Genomic DNA, 20,818 nt, shown 5'->3' with positions numbered 1-20,818 from the left:
GAAGCCACCAGCCTATGCCAGAGCCACAGCAATGCGGACTCTGAGCCACATCTGTGACCCACACCACAGCTGATGGCAATGCCGGATCCTTAACCCTTTGAGCAAGGCCAGGGATCAAACCTGCGTCCTCATGGATACTAGTCAGGTTTGTTAACCTCTGAGCCATGATGGGAACTCTCTTACTTAATGATTTATCATGTAAATTCACCCAGATCAAATGACGTAGATTGTTTTGCATAATATTCAATATTATGAATGAAACCTATTTTATTTACTCCATATTGGCATTCATATTTTTTCTAGTTTGTGCAGGTATAAAAATATTGCAGGAAACTTCCATGTATACAGATATATTCATTAATTAATACATTCATATCAGTGGATAAACTAAGAATGTGAGATTGATATTTCAAGGAGTTTTCTTGGTTTGAAGTGAAAAATATACTTTCCAGATCAATTAATGTGATACACCACATTAACAAAATGAAAAATAAAAATTATATGATCATCTCAGTAGATGCAGAAAAGCATCTGGACAAAATTCAACATTCATTTATGATAAAGCTCTCAGTAAAGTGGATAGAGAGGGAGTGTACCACAATGCAATAAATACCAAATATGACAAGCCCACAGCTAACTTCATACTCAAGAGTAAAAAGCCGAAAGCTTTTCTTCAAACATCAGAAACTAAACAAAGATGCACACTTTCTTCAATGTAGTATTGAAAATCCTAGCCAGAGCAATTAGGCGACAAAAGGAAATAAAAGGCATCCAGTTTGGAAAGGAAGACGTAAAACTGTTGCTATTTTCAGATTACATATTGTATATAGAAAACTAAAGATTCCATCAAAAAGCTGTTAGAACTAGTAAACAATATCAGTAAAGTTGTAAGATACAAGGTCAATACACAAAAATCTGTTGAATTTATATAATAACTAACAACAGACTATCAGAGAAATTAAGAAAACAGTCCTATTTACAATTGGATCCAAAATAATAGAATACCTTGGGATAACTCGAAGGAGGTAAAAGACCTATATTTTGAAAACTACAAGACATTAATGAAAGAAATTGAAGAAGACAGATAAATTGAAAGACTGCTCGTCGACTGGAAAATCAATATTGTTAAAATGTACATACTGTCCAAAGCAATCTACAGATTCAGTGCAGTCCCTATCGAAATTCCAAAGGCATTTTTCACAGAAACAGTAAAAATAATCCTAAAATTTTGTGAAACCACTGAAAAACATGAATAGTCAGAGTAATCTTGATAAAGTAGAACAAAGCTGGAGACATCATGCTCCCCAATTTCAAACTGTCTTAAAAAGTTATGTCTATCAAAACAGTATGATATGGCATAAAATCAGACACATAGATCAATGCAACAGAATAAACCCAGAAATAAAGTTATATGTATATGGTCACTAATTTATGACAGAGGAGCCAAGAATATATAAGGGGGGAAATGACAGTCTTTTCAATAAATGATGTTGATAAAACTGGACAAGCACATGTAAAAGAATGAATTTAAACTATTCTCTTATACTATCCACAAAGTGGTATAAAGACTTGAACCACAAAATCTCTAGGTCATGGTGATGAGTTTTTGAAAATGACACCACAGGTAAAAGCAACAACAGCAAAAGTAAACAAGTGAGACTACATCACACTAAAAAGCTTCTGCACAGAAAAAAAAAAAAATATATATATATATATATATTTATTTTAACAAAATGAAAGGGCAACCTACTGAATGAAAAGAGAATATTTGCAAATCATATATCTGACAAAGGGTTAATATCCAAAATATATAAAGAACTCACACAACTCATTAGCAAAAAAAAAAAAAAAATCTGATTGAAAAATGGACAGAGGATATGAGTAGATATTTTCCCAAAGACATATAGTTGGTTAAGAGGTACATGAAAAGTGCTGAACTTCATTATATATCAGAGGAATGCAAATCAAAACCACAAGAGGTATAGAATGGTTTTAGAATGGCTATTATCAAAAAGATAAGAAATTATAAATGTTGGTAAAGATGTGTTCTTCCTTGGTTAAAGAAACTCATCTAATATAGTGGTTTCTAGAATGACTCATTTGCTGCCTTGGTTCACCTTGTGTGAAATGAAAACATGCTGAACTGCCCTGATTAAATCACTAATATAAATAAATTTTCTATCCTTTAATCTCCAGTCCCTTAAATGGTTTAGCTCAAACCGTTATAGCTACAATAATTTTAAGGATATTAAAATCTCTACTGAGAGTTGATGTTCTTTTGAATATCTTAAAACATAACTTCTCATTTGGAAATCTGTTACCTAAAATACAATTTCAACTTCATCTACAGGAGTCATGAAAGTAAATTGATCCTTACTCTGTGTATTGGGGGATTGGGGGGAAGCAGCTTTTTGACTCTTAATGAAAACTCTAGGGAACTATTTTTTGCTACTCCATTATGAAAGGAGAAAAGGTTCACAAATACTAAATGATACCCTTGTCTGATATCTTATTTCAATATTCCAAGAAAAAGTTTTACCTTTTTAAGATTAATTAGAGGTGACAGTGCGATAAAAAGTAACATAGTTTAACTTCCTTTTTTGTTGGTGTCTGGTAGTTCATCTCCTTTGGACATTACCTTTATCTAACCTAGACAATAAGTACATAAAACTTGGAACCTTTTTATTTTTAAGTGATAGAAAAACTTACTTAAACTGGCTTACGCAAGATGTAAACACATTATCATAAAATATCTAGGTTGTACTAGTTTCAAACACAGATGGACAGAAATATTGTCATTAGGAGTTTGCATGTGTGTGTGTGTGTGTACTTCATACATTTCTTCTGCTTTTAGTATATTCATAGAGTTGTGCAACCATCATCACTATATGATTTTAGAATATTTTGAATTTTTTAGAATATTTGATGAAATATTCTAAAATTATAGTTTTTTTTCCTCCAAAAAGAAATCCCATATTTATTAGCAATCGCTCCCATGACCCTCTTCTCCAGTCCTGGCAGCCACAAACCTACTTTCCATCTCTATGGATTTGCTTATTCTGAAGTTTCATACAAATGAAGTCATGCAGTATGTGGTTGGTCTTTGGTGACTTGCTTCTCTCCCCTCGCATAGTGTTTTCCAGGTGCATCCATGAGGCATTATGTATCACTACTTCGTTGCTTTTTATCCAAATAATGTTCATAGAATATTCTAGTATACATCGATGTACTACATGATATTTATCCTTTAATCAGTTGATAGATTTTTTAGTTATTTTAACTTTTATGGTGTCCTTAAAGTGAGAATACTTTTAATCATGGTGAAGGCCAATCAGGGTTTTCTTTTCTTTTATTGCTTGTACTTGTGATATCATGTATAAGAAATAATTGTCTAACCCGAGGCCACAAGTTTTTACTCTTATGTTTTCTTCAAAATGTTTTAGAGTTTTAGTTCTCACATTTAGGTCGATGATCCGTTTTAAGTAAGTTTTTGTATGCGGTATGAGGTAGGAGTCTAACTTTATTCTTTTTTCATGTGGATATCTAGTTGACCCAGCTACATTATTGAAAAGACTATTCTTTCTCCTCTTGAATTGTCTTTATGCCCATATCAAAAATAAATTGACCTTAAATAAAGGTTTATTTTTATACTGTCATTTCTCTTCTATTGGTTTATATGTCTCTCCCACATCAGTAGCATACCGTCTTGATTACTATCACTCTCTAAGAAGTTTGGAAATTGGGAAGAATGAGTCTGCCAACTTTGTTCTAATTTTGAAGATGGTTTTGATATTATGGCTCCTTTGCATTCTCATTTGAAATTTAGCATTAGGTTGTAAAAATTTTTAAATGCCCAGGTTGTGAAACTTCTTTCTGTTTCTGGATTTTTGAGAGTTGTTTTCATGAAAATCTATTAGCTTTTGTCAAATGCTTTTCCTGCAAAGATTGTTTAGCTTGTGAAACTCTAGACATTCCATCATATGGTTCTTGTCTTTTACTCTATTAATAGTGTATTATAATAAATGATTTTTAGTTTTGAGCTAACCTTACATTCCAGGAATAAATCCCACTTGGCCATACTGTAAAATCCTTCTCGTATGTTGCTTGATATAGTTTGCTAGTATTTGATGATGATTTTTGCATCTATATTGATGAGTGATATTAGTCTATAGTTTTCTCTGCTGTGCTATCAGATTTTGGTATCAGAGATATAGGGACATGAAAAATGAATCAGAAAGTGTTTACTATGTTTATATTTCTTGAAAGAGTTTATAGATGTTTGGTATTAATTCATTGTTTGGTTTTCATTTTTGTATTTTTTTTTTTAATATCTGGTAGTGTTCACCAGTGAAGTTATCTTGACCTTGGCTTTTATTTGAGGAAAGTTTTTTTGTTTTGTTTTTTTTTGTCTTTTGTCTTTTCAGGGCCGCACCTGCGGCATATGGAGGTTCCCAGGCTAGGGGTCTAATCTGAGCTACAGCTTCCGGCCTATGCCACAGCCACAGCAACGCCAGATCCGAGCCACATATGTGACCTACACCACAGCTCACGGCAACAGTGGATCCTTAACCCACTGAGTGAGTTCAGGGATTGAACCCACAACCTCATGGTTCCTAGTCGGATTCGTTTCCACTACACCATGACAGAAACTCCCCTGAGGAAAGTTTTTAATTACTGTAATAATGTTATTATTTTTTCTTGCATTGATTTCAATTATTTGTGTTTTTTTAAGGAAGCAATCTTGTCTAATTTGTTGGAGTTCACATTGTGGTTCAGTGGTAAAGGACTAATATCCATGAGGATGTGGGTTTGATCCATGGCCCCACTCAGTGGGTTAAGGATCCGACATTGTTGTGAGCTGTGGTGTAGGTTGCAGATGCAACTCATGTAGCATTGCTGTGGCTGTGGCATAGGCTGGCAGCTGAAGCTCTCATTCAACCCTTAGCCTGGGAACTTCCATATGCCAGAGGTGCAGCCCTAAAAAAAAAAAAAAAAAAAAAAAAAAAAGAAAAGAAAAGAAATTAATTTGTTGACATACAGCTCATAATAGTTCCTCTCATTTTTATTTTTCCTTTTTGGTTTCCTTTACTGTGCAAAAGCTTGTCAGTTTGATAGGTCCCATTAGTTTATTTTTGCTTTTATTTCTGTTGCTTTGGGAGACTGACCTGAGAAAATATTCATAAGGTTGATGTCAGAGAATGTTTGCCTATGTTCTTCTCAAGAAGTCTAATGGTGTCTTGTCTTATCTTTAAGTCTTTCAGCCATTTCGAGTTTATTTTCATGCATGGTGTGAGGGTGTGTGACGTTCTGCTTATCCATTCATGATTTTAGCAATTTCATTCTATCTTTTTTTTTTCTTGGTAAGTCGAACTAATAGAATGTCAATATTATTGATTCTCCTATACATGTAGATTGGCGTTTGACCAAACAACTGGGCACCATAGCCTAGCCAAGCTGACCCATAAAATTAACCATCAAAGAAGCTATCACACATATCAGACTAGAGGAGAGGGAGGTATGGCTTGGGGGTGGGGGTAGATAAGAGGGAACGTAATAAAAAAATGGCAAATCTGGATGTATTTTAAGTATTGACCTGTGAGTATTTATGAATGATGTTGGTATAATCCACCACTTTTCTGTTCTCATCTCATAACATTTAACTCCGATGATGACTTCTTAACTCTAAACTGTTCTTCTTACTGACATTGGATTCTCTGTGTTCCTTTCTGATCCACTCTCCTCTTCTTAGTCTCCTCTGATACTTTTTGCACTTCTTTCTGAGTTCTAAATGTCAAGAGTACCCTGAAGTTTATCCTTTTTTTTTTTTTTTTTTTTTTGCTTTTCAGAGCTGCACCCACAGCATATGGAAGTTCCCAGGCTAGGGGTCCAATAGGAGCTGTAGCCTCTGGCCTACACCACACCACAGCAATGCGGGATCCGAGCCACGTCTTTGACCTACACCACAACTCGTGGCAACGCAATGCCGGATCCTTTACCCACTGAGAGAGACCACAGATCAAACCTCTGTCTCCGTGGATACTACTCAGGTTCGTTACCGCTGAGGCACGAGGGGAACTTCCCTAAAGTTTATTCTTAAATCCCTAACTACCTCTCTACCCAAATTCCGTCTCTGTATGATAAGAATTTAGTGTCACATAACACCTGTACACAGATAGTTCACATATTTCTGCTGTCAGTCATCACCCATAATTTAAGCTGCAGATGTATCTAGAACTTTCTTAAAAAGACTACATAAATAACTCTTCTATATCTCAACTTTACATATCCAAGGGAAAACTCTTGGTTTCCTCCTTTGTAAAACTGTAATCTTCTCAAATTTGACATCCTAATAATTATGTAATACTTAGCAAGACATTAGACAAAAAGTTAGCAATTGTTCTTAATTTTTTTCTTTATCTCCACTTCCTTCACCAGTTGAATTCATTAGTAAGTTCTATCAGCTTAAGCTCAAAAAAAAAAAAAAAAAAAAAAAAAAAGGTAAAATTCATCCACTTCTTTCCATTCCAAATACCATTCTGTTCCAGGTACCATCCTCCTCACTACCTTCTCTTAGAACAACTACATCAGTGCCTCCTGGTAGGCATCCTAGTTCCCACTTCCATCATCCTTATCCACTTTTCATTCAGAGCTATTGTAATCTTCTGAAACATTTAAGATTACCTTGTAATTACTAGCCTGAAAGATTTCAAAGAAAAGCAACTTGAATTATTAATTTTTCTCTATCCAATCTTTCCAACTCTAATCAATCTCAACAAGAAAAATACCTAATAAAATACCTTTCCTATAATAAGCAACACAAATTTGATTATAATATACTATCAAGTAGATGCATTTTTATCCAAGAGTAGCACAAAGAAGTATTTGGAAAGTCATTTCCTATTATGATATTATAGCAAATATAGCATGTAATGTTATTACCTTTTGATTAAAGGCAGCAGTTTTGAACATTAGAAATCATAATTCAATTGAAATTTTCCTTTTTCAATAAATACTTATCCATGTGTTTCATAGAATGTTACAGCATGATTTTGGCAAAAATCTCTTGGAAGTATCTCAGAGATCTTTTTTTTACAAAGATGAAACGCATATATCATTGTTCTTATTTTAACAGTAAATTTTATTAGAGTTAGAATTTTTATTGTAGTCTATGAAAATGTTTTTTTAACTTTCCCAAAATGTCAGAGTGTTCCATTAAATTTAACCAATAATGTATGAACTGTGATAGCTATATAGAACTACCTCTTGGGCTAATAAGGGCCATTTCTTTGTCCTTTTTATATGCTAAAGTATTTTCACATATAGATCAAGACTTTATCAAGGTCCTTTGCTTTATTTACAACTCTAGCTGAAAGTGACTTAGAGAGCAACTTTCTTGACTCATATCTTCACCCTTAAAAAAGCTGTCTCAAATCCTTCAATAATATTCCTTTTACCTGAAGTCGTAAAGCATAGACAAAGCATATGATAACCCCCTTACAATACATGGCAAGATAATTCATTCTTGTGGGATCAAACTTTATAGAAAACTCACTGCTTATCCATTCCAAAGACAATAGTGTGACTGGGTCACCTTGCTGTATAGTAGAAAATTGACAGAAAAGTGTAAACCAGCTGTAATGGAAAAAATAAAAATAATTATTAAAAAAAAAAAGAAATGTAGAGAAACTTTTCTCGGCCCATTAAAAAAAACTTTACAGAAAACTATGAAATATCCCGCAGGAAGGAAGAATTCTATATTTCACAGATTACACTAAACTCAAAAGCATATATAAATTATTCTTACAGGCAATGATAACCAAAGGTAAGTTATTTGCATAACTGCCTATTCTTTATTAGATTAAAAATAATTATGTGTGGATATGACTGTTTAAACATGACATTAGGAGTTCCCGTCGGGGCGCAGTGGTTAACGAATCCGACTAGGAACCATGAGGTTGCGGGTTCAGTCCCTGCCCTTGCTCGGTGGGTTAACGATCCGGCGTTGCCGTGAGCTGTGGTGTAGGTCGCAGACGTGGCTCGTATCCCGCGTTGCTGTGGCTCTGGCGTAGGCTGGTGGCTACAGCTCCGATTCAACCCCTAGCCTGGGAACCTCCATATGCCGCGGGAGCAGCCCAAGAAATAGCAACAACAACAACAAAAGACAAAAAGACAAAAAATAAAAACTAAACATGACATTAGAAAAATAAATATATTTTTAAAAAATTTGCTTAGATTTATATGCATATTTTTTATAAGTACTTGCATTTCAGTAAAATACTTTTATATATTTTTTAAAATTATTTATAGTTCATTACTAAATCAGTCGTAAATTGTTATATCTCAGATGCATTCAATTATCTATGAAAAAGCTCACCAGTTTAATATTGCACAAAAACTTCAGATACAGATATTCAGTTAACTAACTCCTATATTGTTGGCATATAAATAACTATTACTATAAATTTATAATAATTTTTAAAAGTATGTAATATTTTATCCTTAGGGATCTCAAAGAATTTGATATTGCAAACACCATGCATTAACAAAGGATGGGGATATAACATGGGTAAGACTGGTAAAGACACAGGAATGGATTCATGGTGTCATAAGCTGAATTATGTCTTCCAAAATTTATATGTTGAAGTCCTACCACCCAGTACCTCAGGATGTGGCTGTATTTGGAGATGGGGGTCTTTAAAATTAATTAAGTTAAAATCAGGTCATGCAAGCAAGCCCTAATTCCACATGACTGGTATCCTTAGAAGGAAATTAGGACACACACAGAAGGACGACAGAGTCAAGATAGCTATCTCCAAGCTGAGAAGAGAGACCAGAGTATAACCCATCCTGCAGATATTTTTTTTCCTTTTCTTCAGTTATCCTCAGAGATGGTAGAACGCTTCAATCATTTAAATTTAATCTCTTTTTCTTTAAAATTATTTTTATTTTTTCCATTATAGCTGGTTTACAGCACTCTGTCAATTTTCTATAATGTACAGCAAGGTGACCCGGTCACAAATACACATACATCCTCTTTTTCTCACATTATCCTCTGTCATGCTCCATCCGTAAGTGACTAGATATAGTTCCCAGTGCTATATTTGAGCACAGACTTCTAGTCTCCAGAACTGTGAGAAAAGGTCTGTTTTTTAAACTACCCAATTTGCTTGTGGTACTTAATTATGGCAACCCCAGCAAACTAATCCAATGTATTTCAATTAATATGCATTTTTATCTTATTTCCAATAATGGAAGACTCGTTATTGTCCTTTACTTCACTTTTTTTTTTTTTCCGATGGAAAAGTAGGATTTAGTTACTGGTGGGTGTTAAGGAGGGAACAACGCCACCAAGTCTCTCATGAGTGCAGAACCTGCCATTTGTCCAGGGGGCTGCGATTAGGGAGGTATTTGACCCCAAAGCCATCCGGGAGAAGCTGCTTTTCTGCCACCATGTTTTCAAATTCATCTGCATTGAACGTATTAGTAAATCCTCACTTCTTGGAGATGTGGATCTTCTGGTGGCCAGGGGACTTGAACTTGGCCCTGTGTAGGGCCCCAATCACATGCTCCTTGTTCTGCAGCTTGGTGTGGACGGGCTTTATGACTTAGCCAGTGTGGACCCTGGCCACCATGCTCTGGGGCTTTCCAAAGGTACTGCACATACCTGTATAGAGCCTAGATTGGGGACAGCATGCCCGTCATGAATGTCCACTGGAAAGGGCTTCTCCAAGGTCCCTTAAGGCAACCTATACAGGCAGTAGGCTGTCTGCACTAGCAAGGAGTCTGCTGTTTGCAGCATTGCACATGGGGCTTTCATGGGGGAAAGAGCATGGTCAGCTTAACGGGCTGCAGATACTTCATTGTTGTTAGATGCTTTGCATGCAGCTCAGCTTCATCTTTGATATCTCTAGTGAAGGGTTATTAGGCTTAGGCTTCCCTAATAAAAGTGTCCTCCTGTACAAGTATTGATAACGACTAGTCAAGGGAGGCAATGATAATCAAGGAACATGTATTCAAGGGGCTTAGAGGAGTTCGATCTGGATGAAAATGTGAAGTCTTTGATCTTTGCTTAGACCTCCATGATTGTCTGTTTTCTTTGGAAACGGCTGATCCTAGTTCACCTCAGCACAGTTCTCATGTCTGCTACCAGCATTCTTCCAAGTGGTTCTCCACAGCATAACTGCTCCAGGGTAGTGAAGAACTAACTTCATCCAAAGAGGTCTGGCTTTACCTTTAGCTATACTGGGAGGGCATCCCTGAATTCCTAAAATATTCTGCCTGATTGAAAAAGTGTCTCTGCCCTGAGTCTTTTTAGCTACTGGATAGTCTTATGTGATGCATGGTGGGGCTTTGGAACATGCCATATTAGCCCCAACCTCCAGAAACTAAAGCCGTTAGCTCAAACCTCCAAGAAGAGAAGAGATAGAGGCTAAAGGTCAGCCACATGGAGGGCAGTGCATAATTGAACCCCAGTAAAAACTCTGGACACCAGTTTTTCTGACTGGCAGTCCTCTGCATAGAGTCACACATCAATGTGTGACGAGGATAAGATGTTTCTGGAGACAACCAAAGCTTTTTTTTTTTTTTTTTTTTTTTTGCTTCTTAGGGCCACACCTGTACCATGTGGAGGTTCCCAGGCTAAGGGTCTAATCGGAGCTACCGTTGCCGGCCGATGCCACAGCCACAGCAACATGGGATCTGAGCCGCATCTGCGACCTACACCACAGCTCACAGCAATGCCGGATCCTTAACCCACTGGGCAAGGCCAGGGATCGAACCCACAACCTCATGGTTCCTGGTTGGGAACGCTTTTCATTTGAGACCCTCTCAGACCTTACTTTATGCACCTCTCCCTTTGGCTGGTTCTGATTTGAATCTTTTGCTGTGAAACTATAATTGTAAGTAAATTGCTTTCCTGATTCTCTGAGTCTTTCTAGGACTTCATCAGATCTGAGGGGATCATGGAACCTCCAAATTTGTAACCAGCTGCTCAAAAGGGAGCTTAGCCTGAGAATTTTCAAACTTGTGACAGTTGTCTGAAGTGAGGACAGTCTTGCACTTGGGCTCTCTGTGAAATCTGGCCTAATTTGCGGTAGTTGGTGTCAGAAGTCATTATACGTATATCTCATAATCTATGCTCTTTCTCTGTGCAAAAATCATTGTTATTCTATTTCTGATTCACTCACATAATTATTGAAAAAACCTGTTCTAAGATATACTTTAGGATTTTCTTCTTCAAGAGGAATGACTCAATATGTTACTTCTTCAAAATAGTATATGTGCAGTTGAAATGCAAACCTTCACCACATTTATGAGAAGGAAAGCTAAGTTGGGACATTTCAGGATAAGACAGGAAGCATTTTTGAAGAGGCCTGCTAATCTATTAAATGAAAGAAGCATTCACTGAGGACAAACTGTGTTGTGGAATCAGGGACCCAAAGACGAGTAAAGATTCAAAATTTGTGCTTGAGACGCTCACAGTCCTCTAGAGTCATAAATCATATCACGTCAATAACCAGTGTATACACTTAGATAAATGTAATGTTATTTCCCAGGGGAGCAGTAAGAGACTTAGGATCTGACTGCTTTATGAGAAACATTTCAGTTACTGGTAGGCAGATGAAAGAATGAATGAATACAGACATGTTTTAATGGCTAAAACCTGAATAGTGAAGGAGAAAAATCAATCTTATGAACTCATTCTCAGCTTTTTTATAAATTACATGTTCTGTGGGTAATTTACAAACAAATTATTGGAGATGTCTGACATAGGTAGGCTCCTCTGAGAACACTGAACCCTGTATAAGCAACCTGGGGAACAATTTTCTAAGCTGCCCTTCAATCCACCATCTTTCCTCTCATAGTTCTCCTCTTGTGGTTTTCCACCAATCTACCAAATGAATCTTTCTGTAAGGTACCATTTTTCTTATTCAGTTCTCACACTTGAATAGTTTCTCTTTCCATGGGGTGTCTTTTGAAGATTAAAAGCTTGGCAAGGGTCTCATCTTAGTATGATTCTGAGATCCTTTATGCTTGTACATAGACTTCTGAGTGTCTCTAACTGGTCATTGATGAATTGGTATTCAAGCTATTTTCAGTCAGGTAGTGGACTGGGAAACAAAATCGATATTGCTTTACATACAAACTATTTTTAAATAATTAAAATAATCTTTATAAAGGAATTGATTTTTTTTTTTTTTTTTTTTTTGGCCACACTTGCAGTATATGGAGGTTCCCAGGCTAGGGGCCAATTAGAGCTGTAGCTGCCAGCGTATGTCACAGTCACAGCAACACCAGATCCGAGCTACATCTGCAACCTATACCAAAGCTCATGGCAATGCCGGATCCTTAACTCACTGAGTGAGGTCAGGGATCGAACCTGCATTCTCATGGATGCTAGTCAGATTCGTTTCTGCTGAGCCACAATGGCAACCGATGACCTGATAAAAAAGGAAAAGAATTATTAGGCTAGGGAACTAGCGAAATCTGGAATCCCCAAAAGGAAGTTGAGTATCATCACTTTTTAAGGAATATTTGCAAAAATAGGCAAAACTGAATTTCAAGTTTATCCAAATGAAAAAATCTTATTGTAATATGGTCTCATATAACTTGGAGACCTGAAAGGTATCACAGTAGTAAGAATTAAATTTCAAATGATCTCTGTACCCCAAGGATGCAAGGAAAAGCAATTTTTTTCATACATATTTCAATGTGGAGACTTTACCTTCATTGTGGATCTTTGAGCAACTTGAGTAGAAAGATAATACAAAAACTTTCTGGCTAATGCCAATTTATCATGGCATTTCTGACCCTGGCCTGAGTAATATCTTTTTTCCACTTTCAGTTAATTTTAGGGACCACTCTGTAAGGCCATAGTTATGAGTTGAGGGGAAAAAAGGCTACCTGTTCAATTTTTACCCATACCTTTTATGCATGCTTGGGCCTAATGCTGAATTAAGCATTTTTATTTTATAATGGATTGTTGTTAGACCTGCTGGAACTGATAATGTAATAAATCTAATTACAGCTGTTTTGTGAAGAAAAGTTCAAGTGGCATAGACTCTTGGCTGTTACAGTGTCCTATGCTCAGACAGAACAACTAGGGGCTGGTAGAACGACAGGAGCTGCTTTGCACACTGAGTTTTCTGTTATTAAAGGAATGACCTTGCTCCAAATCCCAAGGAGTCATCTCTGAAATTCACAGTTTTTAATTTGCCAAAGGATCCATACAGCACCCTCTCAGCCATAGACACCTCTACCACCATCGCAGGTGGTGGGTTGTGTGAGCACAGTAAGCAGGTCTACTTGCTCCTCAGCCTCAGCCTGTTTGCTCTGCCTCATTTTTGGCCCCTCTTGAAATCACTAGTTTTCTAAGACAATAAGAGACTTAGAGCACTGTTCCCAAGTCTAATACATGCTGTGCCCAACATCCAGAGTGGCCCACGATGCACTCTGCCTCTTTCTTAAAGATAATAAGTGTGAACCATTAAACTTAGTGGCAAACCCCAGGCCAATGGATGCCTCAAATCTTCACTGGTGTGATGGACTCTGACTCTTCATTGGTTTTTGTCTCTTACACTCTAGGAAACATCTAAACAGAGACTCAAAGGGACCTTGTCACTTCTAGCCAAATCTAAATTCCAAATAATAAAACATCAAGGGGGTTCCCATCATGTCTCAGTGGTGACGGATCCGACTAGTATGCACGAGGATGTGGGTTCGATCCCTGGCCCCATTCAGTGGGTTAAGGAACCAACGTTGCCATAAGCTGAGGTGTAGGTCACAGATGTGGCTCAGATCAGATCTGGGGTTGCTATGGCCGTGGCGTAGGCCAGCAAGTGCAGCTCCAATTCAACCCCAAGCCTGAAAACTTCCATGTGCCGCAAGTGCAGCCCCAAAAAGCAAAAAAAAAAAAAAAAAAAAAAAATCAATACAGTGGACAGGTACAGTATGAAATATAAGACAATGATGTATCTAGCAGACTAATTTACGACAAAGAGCAGGAGAATGAACATTGTCCTGGGGCAGCACAAGAATGTACACTACCCTGCAAGGGTGAGCTGGGTTTAATAATCCCTACTGATGGAGACTGAAGAGAATGCATGTGCTACATCAATCACAGCACAGCAAATGAGAGCAGCTATGTGGATTTGCTCCAGTGAAGAGACAACATCCAACAAGTCAGGTTCAGTTTATGGCAATCCATTGTGGTCTGCCAAAATTCATCTGGTTTTTTTTTGTTTGTTTTTGTTTTTGTTTTGTTTTGTTTTGGTGGCGAGGCCCTATGTATTCTTTAAATCTTTGGTAGTGATATTAACCTCTGCAGTTCTTCCTAGGATGTGATTCAAAAAATATGTGTTTACTATCCAGAGTGCTCTTTGGGACCACCTAAAAATAGTAGGCTACTTTGCAACTCTGCAAGATTCTAGGCCTGATTTTCTGTAGGCTTCTCTATGACTAGACAATATTAGAATTTGCTTAAAAGTGTAGACATGACTTCTCACAGTATTCATTGTGTTGTCTGTTGGCTTCTCTGACCTAACATTTCTTTTTGGAAAAATCTCATTGTTGTTACAGAGCCAACTCTTTCTACAATAATATAGAATGTTTAATAATAATGTTTGTCCTGATATAAATCAAACTGAAGCAGCCGCTGCCCCTGTCAATACTTCAGCTTCTATCTGTACCCCTTCCCAATTAAACATAGGTTAAAACCTCAAAGATTTTACTGATATAACAGAGCTTATCACCATTTTACCTATAATATTCAATGTTATCCATATCATAATTAGACCACTAAATTAGTCATTCAATTCCAAAGCTATATTCTGAGTGACTGTTACCTAGGGTGGATCAGTTTGCAATGGAAAGCAGATTCTATTCTTCCCTGTATCCCTTTAGCCAAAATTTACTCCTTGGGAGCATTAGCTGTTAATCAAAATTAATGCATAGATCCATGGAATTTTATGGGACAGGAGGCTGAAGGCATAACATAGGTAAGGCAGAACATCATGGGGTTTGCAGACATAGGTGGAGGCCACATCAGTTATTGAAGTAAAAAAAAAATGCTAACAACTTCAGGATAAGAAGAAAAGTAGAGATTCAGAGGAGCCCATTAGATGTTTCTGAGACATATACAACTCCACAGATTTTTAAATCTCAATGAGTCATAGTTAGGATAAATGAAAGCAACATGCATCTAGAAATATGATAGAAAAAAATGTAGGACACTGATACAAAGAGGAACATCTGAAAGGCAACCAATGACAAAACAACAGCAACAACTGAGTATCATCAAAGAAACAGCCGTTAAATGGGCAATTAATTCTCATGGCAGCAAAAGATGCCAGATGACAATGGAATATCATGTTCAATATTTTTAGAGAAAATAGATTGCCTAAGTATAATTCTTGACAATCACTTGAAGATCTTTTACTTGAAGATCCCAAGTAAAAGATCTTCAAGGATTGAAATGAAAGTAAAAAAAAAAAAAAAAAAAAAAAAAAAAAATTAGGTAAGCTAAGTGTTGTTCACATCATAATATCCTAAAAAAATAAATTCTAAAGTACGATTTTCAGATCACATACAGAGAGGAAGTGTTTTTTACAGGGAAGATTTGATCTATAATAGAGCCCTATTATATAAAAAACACACAAATGGTAGATATAGTCATAAATCAAAACAAATATTGATGGTAAAATAAAATTAGATATCATATATGAATTGAAAACAAAAAATAATTTAATACAAAGAAATAATAGCTTATGTCAGAAAAGGTTGAATAAATTTCACTTTTATAAAATCTTTGTATTATTTTGAAGATACTGATTCATTGTAAAACTTTTTACATAAATGTGTATTATAATTGCTGAGATAACCATTCAAGCTGAAAATTTTGTGCATTACTCTAAACTAGTAGGAGAAAAATATTGAGATGAATTTTTAAAAAATAACTGAAAAGAAAGAATAAAGAGAGATTAAATAGATGAAAGAAGTAATAGATAAGAACTCAAATATGTCAAAACACAATTACTATAAAATTGTAAAACATGCCTGGCATTATTAGCAAACACATATTATTATATGACTTTTCTTTCCAGGCAGAGATTGGAAGCTACACAACTCCTCTTTGAGAAATGACTTTAAATTCCATTTATAAGCGTGTTGAAAACTCACTTGTCTTCCGGTGTTACTTAGTGAAATCAATTTGGTCAACAAATGCATTCACCAGTTTTAGCTTTTTGACAGACTTTTGGCTATTTCAAAGGGAAAAAAAAAAGACATCAAAAATAAATGTTTGCCAAACTTTGTGTACTCAAAAATATGCTATACCCTAAATTTAGTGTGGATATTAAGACAGGAGCATCACGCATTTAGATTCACAAGAACTGGAAGCTAAACACACATTCACTTCCAAAACCTAGAAAACAGACCACTCACTTTGGCAAAAAGGTAATAGACATACTACCTGAGGAAAGAGTAGTAAAACCTGACTGGACTATGTATCTTTTAAATGTTTATGCCCTTTGACTTAGCAATTCTTATAAATCAGGATTTCACCCTAAGATCATACCCAAAGTTGCAAAAAAACTTTTATGAAGAATAATTGATTGCAACATTCAATAAGCTTTGAAAGCTATCTAAACATTTTAAATATCTTAAATAAATTGTACTGCATGCATACCGTGGAAAACTGACTAATCATATCACATTTTAAAAATATTTAATGATTTAGATTATGCCCTGAGCTTTAATATATATAGGATTTTGGAATTATATTAATTTCCTAATGTTTTGTATTTTTTTATTTCTACAAGGACCATATTATTTTTTTTTTTAATTTCAACAACACAATGTTCATCTGCCACTTTTGCTTAGCTTATAATCATGTAGAGGTTTATGGAGAAATCTTAATAGTATATGCTCATTAGTTAAAACACAGGAAAGTAAAACATTGTCAACCAAATATAGATGTACAAAAAAATGGCTTTCATTTAAAAATTAACATTCCTGGGAGTTCCCGTCGTGGCTCAGCAGAAACGAATTGGACTTGCATCCATGAGGACGCAAGTTGGATCCCTGGCCTCACTCAGTGGGTTAAGTATTTGGCGTTGCTGTGAGCTGCGGTGTGCATCGCAGAAGCGTCTCGTATCCGGAGTGCTGTGGTTGTGGCCAGCAGCTACAGCTCCATTTCGACCCCTAGCCTGGGAACCGCCATATGCTGCAGGTATGGCCCTAAAAAGACCAAAAAAAAAAAAGAAAAAAGAAAGAAATTAAAATAAAAATTAGCATTCCTAAGTATAGTTCTGTATGTGTTGAATTTGGCGAGATATTTCCAATTTAACGTAACTTCATTGTTTCAAATAAGTCATTTACATTATTACAACATCTCTAAAATGATTAATATCAAACAAAATTAATGTAAAAATTCACAAGTCAAGCATTTTTTGTCTGGCAAACAGCATATCAGTAAAGATTCACGGGAAGTTGAATGAGTAAGACAATCAGAGATATGAATTATGCAACAACTGTGTAGTCAGGGCTCTTGAGTCACTGCAGTCCTAATAAACCACAGTTCTCTTTCCTGACCCTAGAGGCAGTACCTAAAATCCTTTTCAAAACAAGTTTCCAGGGAGAAATTAGAGATAAATATGTTAGCTAATGAAAGTTACGCTCTTAGCTTCCCTTGGGTTGAATGCTAGTAGCCTTTTCCTTCTCAAAGTTGAAATTTGGCAAATAAACTAACCAGAATCCATGAACTGGATGTTGTTGATAAGCTGTTGGGAAACCCAGTTTTCTTCTGAAATTTGGGAGAACCATGAGCAAATCTCTAGTTGAGACAATTTAAAGTTATTGTTAGGAAGTATTAGAATACAATTTTTTTGGTTTTTGTTTTTTCAGAGGACCTAGAATCAACTAAGTAATTTTTTGAAAGAAAAATAAAGTTTAGGATCCATGTTACCTGACTTCATAACTTACTGTAACATTAGAACAATCAATGTTGACATGACACAAGATATAAATTAAATAGAATACAATTAAAAGTAAAAAAAAACATACACATTTTATGGCCAATTGATTTACGATGAAAACATCAAGGTAATTCAGTGGGGAAAGGATAATTTTGCCAACAGTTGGTTCCAGAACAACTAGATCTCCATAAGGAAATAAATGAACCTAGAGTCTTACCTCATGGTGTCACAAGAATTAGTTTGAAGTATATCATAGTCTTAATTAGAAATGACACAAATATAAGAGTTCTGCAAGAAAATACAGGAGAAAATCCTTATGTCAGTGGGTTAGGCAAATATTTCTTAGGACAAGAAAAGTATCTTATAATAAAAAACTAAGTTAAAATTCATCAAAATTCTTTTATCCACTGAAAGTCACTATAAATAAAATGAAAAGGAAGCAACAAAAGAAGATAAAATACTTGCAAAATATATATCAAACCAATGTTTCCAGACTATATAAAGGGATATTGCAAATCAATAATAAAATGTAATTTTAAAATAGCACATATACACTTCACTAATGGAGATGTTTTTGTAGTCAGTAAGCACATTAATAGATGTCAAACATTATGAGTCTTCAGGAAGATGCTGATTAAAACCAGAGGTCTGCATACCTATAACACTGAGTATTGGCATGCATTTACAGGAACAGGACTCTCGTGTACAACTACTGGAAACGTAGAAGACTACAGCTACTTTGGAAAAAACATTGGGTAGCTTCTTAAAAAGTTAAGCGTTCACTTACTATACAACCAGCAGTTTCCCTCCTGTGCAGCTACCTGAATGAAATGTAAATATATGTCCATGCAAAGACTGGTACTCTGCTCATAGCAGCATTATCCATAATTGCCAAAATATAAAAACAGCCTAAATGTCCACTAAGTGGCGAATAGATAAACAGACTGATACATGGCTATACAATGTAGTTCTATCAAGAAATTAAGACATCTACTAGTACAAGCAACAAAATGGATGGTTATCAAAAATATTAAACTATAGGAGTTCCTGTTGTGGCTCAGCAAGTAACGAACCCAATTAGCATCCATGAGGATGCAGGTTTGATCCCTGGCCTCATTCAGTGGGTTAAGGATCCGGTGTTGCCATGAGCTGTGGTGTAGGTCGCAGACACGGTTCAGATCCCACATTGCCGTGGCTGTGGTGTAGGCTGGCAGCTGCAGCTCCGATTAGACCCCTACCCTGGGAATCTCCATATGCTGCAGTGTGACCCTAAAAAAAATTAATCTATATAAAAAGCCCTGCACAAAAGTCTGTATATTCTCCTTGCTATGAAATCTAGTAAAAGTCAGACTACAGTGATATTAAACAAATTAGTATTTGTCTGGAGTCAAAGAGGATGAAGGGATTGACTATAGAGGGACATGAGGGAAATTTGGGGACAGTAGAAATATTCTGAATCTTGATTGTGGTGGTAACATGACTACACACATCTGTCAAAACTTGCCAGATTGTATACTTATAAAGAGTAGTGTTATTGCATAGAAATTTAATTCAACAAAGATAGACATTTTGTAGCATCTTTATTCCTATTTATTAATGTAGCATTTTCCCTCTATACATTTTATCATTTATGTTACTCTAAATATATTTACTTCCTCTGGCACTAAACTTAAGAGCAAGCAAATTAGGCAGTCTGTCTTCTGAGAGTTAAAGGTCTGGTGATGATGATGAAGTATGTGATTGCATAGTTCTCTGCAGAATACTAAAGGCACAAGAGGACAGAGTATAGGGTGGGAATGAGGCAGGGGAAGTACATTTACATATGGAGCCTATATTATACTAAGTAATGCATGAGACCTTTTCCTTGTCTTTCTTTACTGAGCAGATGGAGAAAGTATGGTGATGGGTGGAACTTCCCTAAGGAGATACACTCAGAGTCTTGAAATGTCAGTAGCAGACAAAAGAAGTGGGGATGGGTTGTGTTTTCAGAGACAATTCTAAATATATGAATACATTACGTAGCCTGAGCTATTTGGAAAAAACAAAATAGTTTAGCTTGTTTAAAGCTTAAGACAATTATGTGAGGGCAAAATAGAGAGAATGATAATACTGATGGTTATAGAGGCCAGTTTAAGAAGGGCGTTCATGCATCTACTATAGTCAACACTAATTTGGGAAGTTAAACTGTTTTAGGGGATGACAAATTCTTACATAATGTATACACAGCTATGAGTATGGATGTGTTAAATGAAGGTATGGGCTGATAGGAGATATATGGGATCTTGATAACAGTTACTAATAAGCAGAGACATTGTCAATAATCATTCATGGATAAGTCATGGACTCGAATTTTGGCATTGCTGCAGTCAAAAGAACTATGTCCCTTTGTGTAATGGCTGCATGGATACATTTACTAGCCTTTTTCCAGGCATAAATAATGGTTTCCAATTATTTAATGCATTTACTTCTATAACATTTATTTATTTCACAAATACTTACCAGTGAATGATGACTAACTAATGAATGACCACGTCCCAGCATTTAACTTTACAGAAATATTTTAATTGTAATTGTTGTGTAAATATTGTACCATTATGATGTAGTAGCATTTAAAAAAATTCTTAGACATAAATTTTCCTATCCATGTTAAAACATATTTTTTACTTCTTTGCACCTGACTTGTTAAGTATTATTGGCAGTTTATACTCTAATTTAAACTTTGGCTTATAATGTTTGCGTCTTAATGCAGCTTTATAATAAAAGACTAAAATGACTAGACGAAGTCTACTTTATCCATAGTGTGGTTCCCAGCCAACTCTTTCAGTGATACATTTTTTAATTAATAA

The 20,818-nt window shown here is 35.8% G+C and overlaps 1 protein-coding gene and 1 non-coding gene across 3 annotated transcripts in view; one reads left to right on the top strand and one right to left on the bottom strand.

Annotated features, from left to right (window-relative positions):
• Positions 1–20,818, top strand: part of LOC110255835 (uncharacterized) — a 1,104,139-nt gene that overhangs the window by 777,421 nt on the left and 305,900 nt on the right. The window lies entirely within an intron of this gene.
• LOC146398655 (small nucleolar RNA SNORA70) lies at positions 9,719–9,852 on the bottom strand. Its single transcript, XR_014820149.1, has one exon. It is a non-coding gene; the product is annotated as a small nucleolar RNA SNORA70 (small nucleolar RNA).

This window comes from Sus scrofa, chromosome 11 (genome assembly GCF_054392235.1).
Source record: "Sus scrofa isolate SSC_HxYL_T2T_F1_AM1 chromosome 11, Sscrofa_HxYL_maternal_Yorkshire_Landrace_v2.0, whole genome shotgun sequence".
Taxonomy (NCBI): domain Eukaryota; kingdom Metazoa; phylum Chordata; class Mammalia; order Artiodactyla; family Suidae; genus Sus; species Sus scrofa.
Note: the sequence above shows the minus strand (reverse complement) of the source record. Positions and strands in the feature narration are given on the sequence as shown.